Source organism: Bos taurus, chromosome 14, assembly GCF_002263795.3.
Source record: "Bos taurus isolate L1 Dominette 01449 registration number 42190680 breed Hereford chromosome 14, ARS-UCD2.0, whole genome shotgun sequence".
Taxonomy (NCBI): Eukaryota; Metazoa; Chordata; class Mammalia; order Artiodactyla; family Bovidae; genus Bos; species Bos taurus.
Genome location: NC_037341.1, coordinates 17,364,320 through 17,375,996, shown reverse-complemented (window position 1 = coordinate 17,375,996; position 11,677 = coordinate 17,364,320).

The following is an 11,677-nucleotide window of genomic DNA, read 5'->3' as shown; positions in this document are numbered from 1 at the left end:
GGCTGAGATATCCAATACTATTTTTAATAAAGATGGCAAGAATGTGTATTCTTGTTTTGTTCCTGATCTTAGAGAAAAAGCTTTTAGCTTTTCACCATTGACTATGATGTAAACCATAGGACTGTCATAACTGATCTTCATTATGTTTAAGTATATTCCCTCTATATGTACTTGTTGTGAGTTTCTATCATAAATGAATGTTGGATTTTATCAAAAGAACTTTTTTCACCTATTGAGATTTTCATGCAATTTTTATTCTTCACTTTGTTAATATGGTATATAACATTGATTGTTTTGTGGTACTGAGCCATCCTTATATTCCTGGAATAATTTCCACTATGAACTTTTCAATGCATTGTTCAATTCAGTTTGCTAATACTTTGGTGAGGATTTTTGCATCTATGTTCATCAGAGATATTAGCCTGTGATTTTCTTTGAGATGTAGTGTCTTTGTTTGGTATTAGTATCAGAGTAATGCTGACCTCATAGAATGAGTTTGGAAGTACTCCCTCCTTCTCAATTTTTTGGAATACTTTAAGGATAGATATTAATTCTTATGTGTGGTAGAATTACTCTGTGAGGCTATCCAGTCCTGGTTAAAAGTGCTGCTGTGTTTTCAAAAACAATTAAGGAGGCTCATTTTTCTGATATTGGTCCCTAGGGCTGAGGTGCCCAACATGGTGCTCAAACCCTTTGGCTCCTAAGGAAAGACCTCTGAGTTTACGATATCCCCTCCCACTTTTGAGTTCTCTTCCGGATGCATGCTCCACGCATGCTCAGTTGCTCAGTCATGTCCGACTCTGCAACCCCATGAACTGCAGCCCACCAGGCTCCCCTGTCCATGGGATTCTCCAGGCAAGAATACTGGAGTCAGCTGCCATTTCCTACACCAGCAGGGTGTGGGTCTTGACTAGATCACAAATCTTCTGCTTCTACCCATCTCAATGTGTTTTCTTTATATCTTAACTGTAGAAGAGATATACAACTAATTTCCAAGTCATTCTCAGAGGGAGCTGTTCTTTATGTAGCTATAGTTTTGGTGTCCATGGGGGGAGATGTTGCCTCTGTGGCTCATCGGTAAAGAATCTGCCTGCCAGTGCAGGAGATGCAGGTTCAATCTCTGGGTTGGGAAGATCCCCTGGAGAAGGAAATGGCAACCCACTCCACTGTTCTTGCCTAGAAAATCCAATGGACAGAGGAGCCTGGTGGGCTGCAGTGCATGGGATTACAAAGAGTCAGATACAACTGAGTGACTAAACAACAACAACAAAATAGAAGGAGGTGAGCTCAGGATCTTCCTACTCTGCCATCTTGATCTTGCTTCAATATCCTCATTTTTAAAGTAAGGATAACTTCATATCTTACATTGCAGAGCTTTAAAGGATAACTGTATCCTACCTTGCAGGGCTGACACAAGATGCAAGTTACACAGTGAAAAGCACTCAGCACAAAGCATGGCACAATGTTCTGTACCACACGACTTTCTCTGCTCACTAGCAGGCAGGGCCAGAGCTAGTCTTCAATAGCCGTTTGTCCCACAAATGCCCTACAATGGGTACTTCATCATCTACGATTTGCCATTTACTCTAGACAAGAAAATTAAATCAAAATAAAGAAGTAAAGGTAAAACCTCCAATTATAAAAAGTAAAAGAAATTTTAGGTGAAATAATTATGTGATATCTAAATAGTTGTGAGATTATGGTAAGTGGATTTTAATATTTCTGTAAATCGAAGCTTTTTTATTTTTCAAATGAAGATTTCAATTAAAAAGCAAAATCATTACCAAAAATGTTACTTAGATTATGGAAGGATAATAAAACTTACATAATAACCTTCTGATTTTTTTTTTCCTATTTGCCTCACCTGAGAAAGGTCTGATGCATATTTCCCTATCATCTGCAGAGCAACTTTCTTTTTTTTTTTTTTTTTTTGCTATTCTAGGTCTATTTCTTCTCTGCTCCTTTACTCAGTCACAATCACCACCCTGTCTTCATTCCCCAGCCATGGTCGAGAATGTACATGTGCTCCATGTGTGCATATTTCCTTGGGCCTCATGCCTCGATTAACCAAGGGAAAATGCTGATGGCAACTCCCTCCTTCCAGTGCCCTCTAATTATAGATAGTTCTGGTCTGACACTGAAACCGCAGTATTTGTGGATTCTGCTTTCAACTAGAATAGTCCTATACTTGTATATATCCTCAAACTTTCTGCTAATTTACTGAACCCTGGGAATATTCTCATTGACAATGGTAGCAAAACAAAAGAGCATCTTTCCAGGCCTATAATTGGACTAGATTCAGGAGGCTATAACCTATACATCTCTCATATCAGAACACCTTTCAGAAAAGCTATGCAATTAAGCATCTTGCTATTCAGGATTTCTCTAGGAAAAACCTTAAGTAATTAAATCTTCATGACAAATTAGTTTGTCAGGCACATATTTTTCTTGAACCATGCATCTTCAATGAGACATCAAAACAGCACCATCAAGGCAAAAACACAGTGAAGAGATTGTAAGAGTGAAGCCAAACTCCACCTTACATTTTGTTTCTAGAACTCACCTATTTTCAATACTATTCTCATAACCAATTCTTTGAGTCCAAAAATGTTTTATATCAAATAATTCTACTTTTCCAAAAACTATTTAGAGCTGGCCCTTGGGAACAATGAAGAAAGTCGTTGGATTCTAGTTGGATTCCAGTCTGGGCTTTTTCACTAACCAATACGCCTTACATACGTCAATCTGCCTGCTTAGACCTCAGATTACTTATGTATAAAAACAGAAGTTAAATAAAGTCAGAAAAGCCTTTTATAGCTCTAATATATTATGGTTCAGTATCATACTTACTTTGAATGACACATGAGCAAGGGCTAAAATTAAAATGGCATGTTTGATTTATAGATTCATGAAATGAGAATTGGAAGAGACCTTAAAGATATCTAGAGATCGTAAAATCAAACCTTGGCATTGGAAAATGACATATTTGTTTTAAAATGAAAATGTTATGTAATAAACAAATGCAGCCAAATAATCTTAAAATAAAAAGCATATGAGCATATTCTCCATTATTTTGCTTCTGAAAATATCAGGATGAGGGAGCAACAAACATGTATCATCCATTATTTCAGAAAAAGAAGCCACCATTTACTTTATGCTTACTGTTTTATGGATATTCTGCTAATTATTTCACACATTTTTTATTCAATAAGAACAGCTTTATGAGATAGATGTTAATATCCCCATATAACTGATTAGGAAAGTGGAGTGCAAAAATATAAAAACATATGTAAGGTTATTCAATCCATTCAAGGCTGTGTATTTAACAAGTGGAAATCTAAGAATACTCAAAGCCAGGCCTGTTTGAGTCTTAATATTTATGTTCATTTTACTCTGTGACACAACTTGTCTTACTTTAAGATTTTCTTAACAGTCTAGTTTTCCCATAAATTCTAGACATGGCCTACTTTTGAAAACCAGAGAAGAGGAGATTCATCTTAGATGAGGCAAATGTCACTGCATTTAGTTTCATCTGTTTGTTCATTTCCCCTTTGTAAGTATAAACCAGTTCACAGGGAAAATAGTCTAATAATAAAACTCCCTCATTTCAAGGGTATAAAACTTCCCTCACTTCAAGGCTATAACTGTTTCTGTAATAGCTACTGTAATTATATTTAAATTGCTTGAAATTGCTTCACTTTTACCCTTAATCAGTTATCATCATAATAATCTTGGAATTCCACAGTTATGTCAAAATGCTTGTAAGAGAAAACCATGAAGGGAATAAAAACCAGTAAGACTCCACACTTTAAATGTAAGGAACACGAGTTCAATTCCTGTTAGGGAATGAAAAGCCCACATGCCACTCAGCATGGCCAAAAAATAAAATAAACTAAAATGAAGGTGGGGAAGCATAAAGCCAAATACTTTAACTCCAGGAGATTCATATGTATATTTTGCTGCAGTCCTGTATTTATTATTTTTATTTGGCATGTACTAACAGCACAGACCATATACTTCTCAAAATATCTCTGATCATGTGTGGGGTAAAAGAAATTTCTATTTTTGTTTACAATCCTCTTGAGTCTATGCCATTTCTTCCTAAGTATGAGGCTATTGAGAGAATAAGAAATATAAGTAAAATTATATCTGGCCTTGGACTACAAAAGACAACAGATATTATAGTGGAGAATATCAATTTCATAGAACTATATCTCCAAAACAACAAATTATATTAAGGTATTTCTAATTGAAAAATTGGGGGATTAAACCTAGGTTTTGATAGTAGAGCCACTCTTGGATATTTTAGTGTCCATAACTAAATAAAGTGATGACTAAAATGTATATATATGTAATACATATAGCATAAATACATGCACACACACATATATCCATATACATGTATAAGTATGTTAGAAAGTTAATATGACTAAATAAAACACATGCAAACACAAACACCCTTACATCAGTTCAGTTCAGTAGCTCAGTCATGTCTGACTCTGCGACCCCAAGAACTGCAGCACCCCAGGCTTCCCTGTTCATCACCAACTCCCAGAGCCTACTCAAACTCATGTCCATCGAGTCAGTGATGCCATCCAACCATCTCATCCTCTGTCATCCCCTTCTACTCCTGGCTTCAATCTTTCCCAGCATCAGGTCTTTTCTAAGGACTCAGTTCTTCGCATCAGGCGGCCAAAATATTGGAGCTTCAGCTTCAGCATCAGTCCTTCCAATGAACATTCAGGACTGATTTCCTTTAGGATTGACTTGTTGGATCTCCTTGCTGTCCAAAGACTCTCAAGAGTCTTCTCCAACATCACAGTTCAAAAGCTTCTGTTCTTAAGTGCTCAGCTTGCTTTATATTCCAACTCTCACATCCATACATGACTACTGGAAAAACCATAGCTTTGACTAGATGGACCTTTGTAGACAAAGTACTGTCTCTGCCTTTTTTTTTTTTTTTTAATTTCAAGAGCATTTATTAAGTACTTATAATGTGAATAACAAATTAAGGTTCTTAATGCATTCCAGTGGCACTTTCAGGGGGTAGTTAATATTCAATAACTTTGATCTTATTAAAAATTTCACCCTAGCTCCCTTTCTCCTGATATTATTTTTAAAATGATTTTTTTCACTTAAAGTATTATATAGAATTGTCACACGAGTGTATGTTCCTCGGTTCTTTGTCTCGTCACAACAAAGATTTGGAGCTACAGACATTAAAGTCCTTGGCGCGTCACAGCTCTCGGATCTTGGACAAACCGTGTTATAGCTCTTAGGCAAATCAGTGTTATAGCTCTGTTTTATTTAGAAGATAGCAGGAGAATCCATCCTTGAAGCGTCAGGGCATGCCAACCCAAAGACTTGAAGAGAGCAGAGGAGTGTGTGGGGTAGGGAGAGAGTAAGAGAGGGAGAGAGGGAGAGAGAGAGAAAGAGCACATGCACGCGGAAGAGAAAGAGAGAAAGCGCTTTGGCTCCTCCTTTTATAGGTTTTTTCCTCCTCCTAGGCCTGCCTTATACAAATTGGTCTTAGCCAGAAGTGCTGTTTGTTCTACCTGAAGTCTTCACTCTGGTCCTTGGACCTTCCTTTGACCTTCCTTTGTTCTATTTTTGCGGGCTTTTCCTTTCCTTGTCTTTTAGCCACCGCCATTTTGGACTCCTTTTCCCTATTCTACCTACCTAACATCCCCCCCTCAAGAGATGGGAGGCCCAATTCTTTGGGAATAGGGGCATCAAGGTCTTTCTGGCTACTTCCTGCTGAACTGGGATGGCGAGGGGTATTGGACCTCCCCCTCTTGCTAGTCTCAAGTCTCAGAGTCCTTATAGCGGTGTCCATCTAAGGGTGTGTGATATTTTCCATGGTCAGTTGTAGTTTTATATCTTTGTTGAACTGGCACTGCATATTGTAGCTTGTTGACCTGGGCAGAGACAAAACAGGTTAGACAATTGACAGTACATGGAATAATCATAAGCATCATCAATATAGCATAACAAGGACTAGTAGGGGCATTAGTCAATTTTAAATTCACATGGCCAGGATGGCTCAAGTCCCTCCTTGTTCAAGGATCAGAAGATCTATCTCCTGTCTGTTTTGGAGTACAGTCTCTGTCAAGCTGTGTTAGCTCTTTAGAGTTATCCTGAGAAATCTTATCTCCAGAAACCAGATTTTTGGTGTGTTTATTGGAATGGCACTCATTTGTAGTTCTGAATAGGTATCTGAGATCTCCCAGGGGCTCACAGGTGTACTGAGTGTCCTCTTCTGTTTTCTTCCATGGCTTGACTCGTGAGTAGTGAATCCAGGTGTCTCTGCTTTTTAATATACTGTCTAGGTTGGTCATATCTTTTCTTCCAAGGAGCAGAGTATCTTTGAATTTCATGGCTTCAGTCACCATCTGCAGTGATTTTGGAGCCCCAAAAAATAAAGTCTGTCACTGTTTCCATTGTTTCCCCATCTATTTGCCATGAAGTAACGGGACCAGATATGATCATCTTAGTTTTTTCAATGTTGTGTTTTTAAGCCAGGTTTTTCACTCTCCTCTTTCACCTTTATCAAGAGGCTCTTTAGTTCCTCTTAGCTTTCTGCCATAGGGTAGTATCATCTGCATATGTGAGGTTATTGATATTTCTCCTGGCAATCTTGTTTCCAGCTTGTGCTTCATCCAGTCCAGCATTTCATGATGTACCCTGCATATAAGTTAAATAAGCAGGGTGACAATATACAGCCTTGACATACTCCTTTCCCAACTTGGAACCAGTCTGTTGTTCCATGTCCAGTTCTAACTGTTGCTTCTTGACCTGCATATAAATTTCTCAGGAGGCAGGTCAAATGGACTGGTATTCCCATCTCTTTAAGAATTTTCCAGTTTGTTGTGATCCACACAGTTAAAGCTTTCAGCAATAAAGGTTAGTCAAAAAGCCAGAAGTTGATGTTTTTCTGGAATTCTTTCACTTTTTCTATGATCCAATGGATGTTGGCAATTTGTTCTCCAGTTCCTCTGCCTTTTCTAAAACGAGCTTGAACATCTGGTAATTCTCAGTTCATGTACTGTTGAAGCCTAGCATGAAGAATTTTGAGCATTACTTTGCTAGTGTGTGAGATGAGTGCAACTGTGCAGTAGTTTGAGCCTTCTTTGGCAATGCCTTTCTTTGGGATTCAAATGAAGACTGACTTTTTCCAGTCCTGTGGCCACTGTTGAGTTTTCCAAATTTGTTGGCATACTGAGTGCAGCACTTTCACTTTCATCACTTTCCAGCTCAGCTGGAATTCCATCACCTCCACTAGCTTTGTTCATAGTGATGCTTCCTAAGGCCCACTGACTTTACCCTCCAGGGTGTCTGGCTCTAGGTGAGTCATCATACCATCGTGGTTATCTGTGTCATGAAGATCTTTTTTGTACAGTTCTTCTGTGTATTCTTGCCACCTCTTCTTAATATCTTCTGCTTCTGTTAGGTCCATACAATTTCTGTCCTTTATTGTGCCCATCTCTCCATGAAATGTTCCCTTGGTCTCTAATTTTCTTGAACAGATCTCTAGTCTTTCCCATTCTATTGTTTTCCTCTATTTCTTTGCATTGATCACTTAGCAAGGCTTTCTTATCTCTTTTTGCTGTTCTTTGGAACTCTGCATTCAAATGGATATATCTTTCCTTTTCTCCTTTGCCTTTCGCTTCTCCTCTTTTCTCAGCTATTTGTAAGGCCTCCTCAGACAACCATTTTGCCTTTTTGCATTTCTTTTTCTTGGGGATGGTTTTGATCACAGCCTCCTGTACAATATCACGAACCTCCATCCATAGTTCTTCAGGCACTCTATCAGATTTAATCCCTTGAATGTATTTGTCACATCCACTGTATAATTGTAAGGGATTTGGTTTAGGTCATACCTGAATGGTCTAGTGGTTTTCCCCACTTTCTTCAATTTAAGTCTGAATTTGGCAATAAGGAGTTCATGATCTGAGCCAGTCAGCTCTGGTCTTGTTTTTGCTGACTGTATAGAGTTTCTCCATCTTTGGCTGCAAAGAATATAATCAATCTGATTTCAGTGTTGACCATCTGGTGATGTCCATGTACAGAGTCATCTCTTGTGTTGTTGAAACTGGGTGTTTGCTATGACCAGTGTGTTCTCTTGGCAAAATTCTGTTAGCCTTTGCCCTGCTTCATTTTGTATTTCAAGGCCAAACTTGCTTGTTACTCCAGATATCTCTTGACTTCCTACTTTTACATTCCAGTCCTCTGTGATGAAAAGGACATCTTTTTTGGATGTTACTTCTAGAAAGTCTTGTAGGTCTTCATAGAACTGTTCAACTTCAGCTTCTTCAACATTAGTGATTGAGGCATAGACTTGGATTACTGTAGTATTGAATGGTTTGCCTTGGATGATCAGAAATCATTCTGTCATTTTTGAGATTGCACCCAAGTACTGCATTTCAGACTACTGTTGACTATGATGGCTACTCCATTTCTTCTAAGGGATTCTTGCACACAGTAGTAGATATAATGGTCATTTGAATTAAATTCACCCATTCCAGTCCATTTTAGTTCACTGATTCCTAAAATGTCGATGTTCACTCTCCCATCTCCTGTTTGACCACTTCCAATTTACTTTGATTCATGAATCTAACAATCCAGGTTCCTATGCAATATTGCTCTTTAAAGCATCATACTTAATTTCCATCACCAGTCACATCCTCAACTGGGTGTTGTTTTTACTTTGGCTCTGTCTCTTCATTCTTTCTGGAGCTATTTCTCCACTTTTCTCCAGTAGCATAAAGGACACCTACCGACCTGGGGAGTTCATCTTTCAGTGTCATATCTTTTTGCCATTTCATAATGTTCATGGGGTTCTCAAGGCAAGAATACTGAAGTAGTTTGCCATTCCCTTCTCCCGGGGACCACATTTTGTCAGAACTCTCCACCATGACCCATCCTTCTTGGGTGGCCCTACACAGCATGGCTCATAGTTTCATGAGATCCATACCACTCAGATCTAGGGGAGGGCAGTAATTAACTTCTGTGCCATATGCTTGAGGGAAAAACACCTCTACCTGCATCATAGTAAAACTGGAGAACTTTAAAGAAAAGAGACTTTCTAAATGAACTCATCTAAAATCTACTGATTTTTATATTGACAGCTGACGTCTCATGAGCATCCATAGAATCCAAAATATAATGGAGTACTATCTTTAATGAGTTGAAGGAAAATATCTGTATATCACGAAGTTTAAATTCAGCAAAACTGTCTATTAAGAACAAAGTCAAAATAAGATATTTTCCAAAAAAGATAAAAATACTAGAAGGATATAAATAAAAATTTGACAGTGCTTATTTCTTAGCACTGTGAGTGTCACAATACTGTGTTTTTACATAAGTATTTACAATCATACACAGGCAGTCCAAGCTTTGCACATTAGTGCAGAACCATAAAAAATGACTGTCTTGCAAAATAATCTTTTTAATAATCAATTTAAAAAACTATAATTGTTCCACGACCTTTAAAATTTTTTGTGAAAACATCAAGTGGTTTTTTTTACTGTCAGCTATAAATATACAGGGAAATGAGAAATAGTAAAAATTAATATGTAGTATACTATAATTTTAAATATTAGAAATATTGAGACGTTATTTTGTTTTTGGTAAGAACTTATCAAGATTAGTTTGAGCAGTGATTTCCTTGTTTTCATTCTATAATTTATAATATGGAGTGAACATCTTAGTTATGTCTTGCCAAATTATAATACTAATTTCTAAGTTTGGATCAGCTTCCAAGACTTTATATTTTGTGCTTTTAATGTCATTAACCATCTCCAAGGCTTGTTTTAATATGTTGTTAGCCAGCACCACTTCCTCCAGAATATCTTTCATCACAACTACTTCTCTCATTTATTTTTACAAGGTCATCTATACCAAGTTCCTCTAGCTGTATCTCTATCGTATCAAACAGCAATACTGTCAACATTCTCACAAGCAGCCATTTTCTTCCAAAATTCCATTTTTACCTCTAATTCAAATTTCATTTTATGTCTCTTCATTACACTTCATCTTTGTTGGCCAATTCTCTCTCTTGGTTACCTATTTTTATAAATGCTAAATGAGTTCATTGCCAAGAGACTAGAAGAATGCATCCATATACTTTACTCTCTGTAAATGGACTGAGCACCAGATGTGCTGTGAGCACATCACTGACAAGACTCTGAAAGAAGTGGCCTGAGTGGTCACTGATCCCAAGCAGCATTGGTTATTTATACCAATTTGTGGAATTGTGGAATGAACACCTAGTCATTTGTGGAATGAACACCTAGCAGCAAGGTTTGTATTTTATGCAATGATTCACAGTTAATACAACACAGTAACTGAAATTTAAACTGTGTTGATGGGAGATGGATGTTAGTTAATGAAACCATGATAACTGATATTTGTGCATATCAGAAACATGCAGAATGAGGATTGCCTACATGTGATATGCATTATTATATGTAATTTTCTATAATGAATATTTATTACATTTGTGATAAGTAAAAATTTTCAGACCAGTAAAAATTGAGAGTATTTAGCACCAACAGTCATTCAGAAAAGCAATTGGAAAGGATTGTGCTTCTGGCAGGAAGAAAATGATACCAAATGGGAGGTCTAAGAAGCAAGATGGAATGAAAGAAGATATTGGTAAATACATGTGTATGTTTTTTATAAATTATCTTATTTAAATATATGTGGAAGAACAAAACAACTTCTCATCACAACCCTTCCAAATTAATAATTATCAAATGTTTTAATTCCAGTTTGGGGGTATGAATACTGATTGCTTTGTTAAATAGAGTTTGCCTGTTTATTTTAACAGGGGGTGAGCACTAAAAGAATATAAAGAATGTACATTCCAAAAAATTAGGGGAAATAATAGAAAAATAAAAATTTAATCCAAAGAAAGCAATGAAAGAGGGAATAAATATAAACCCCAAAAAAGAAAAAAAATGGAAATAAAATGGAACAATATCTTTCACAACATGTGAATATTAAATAATATAACGCATGTAAAAGTGACCATTGCATTACAGACCTACAGTAGATATTTAATAAATGTACATTTGCATGGATCAGAAGTTCATCATGTATATGTAATGGAATAAGAACCTCTCCAATTTATATGTCTGAGACAGATTTGGGGGCAAGACTGGACTTAAAAATCAGTTTGTAAAGTATAGAATATTTGTTGTACAACAGCAACATATTCCATTGCTTGTGTAGCAAGTCAGATCTCCATACCATGTACAGTTTGCCTACATAGGCAACTGTGATACATGCAAACAATCTGGGGTCAGGTCTACCGATAGAAATCCTGAATGCTTCAATTGGCTGGCCATCTTTACAATACTAAATTCTTAAAACACACTAACATGACTCTGAAAGTCACCTCTAGAACTCCCAACTAGTTGTGTGCGTATCTACTGGAAAATGCACACATCTCTCTACCTTTCTTGGAAACCCAAGATTTGGAGTAAATACAGTTTTAATCTTTCTTTGGCGATGACTGGAGACTCCTATTTTGAGGTACCTTACCAACTTGAGATCTGGTAACTGGACTGAGTTCAGAGTAAGTTTTTAATAATCACTCAATACAGCAGAGTGTGTTGGAATGAACAACTGGGATAAGGCCCAAAGAAAGTTAAAATGATTAAAATTGGGGAAA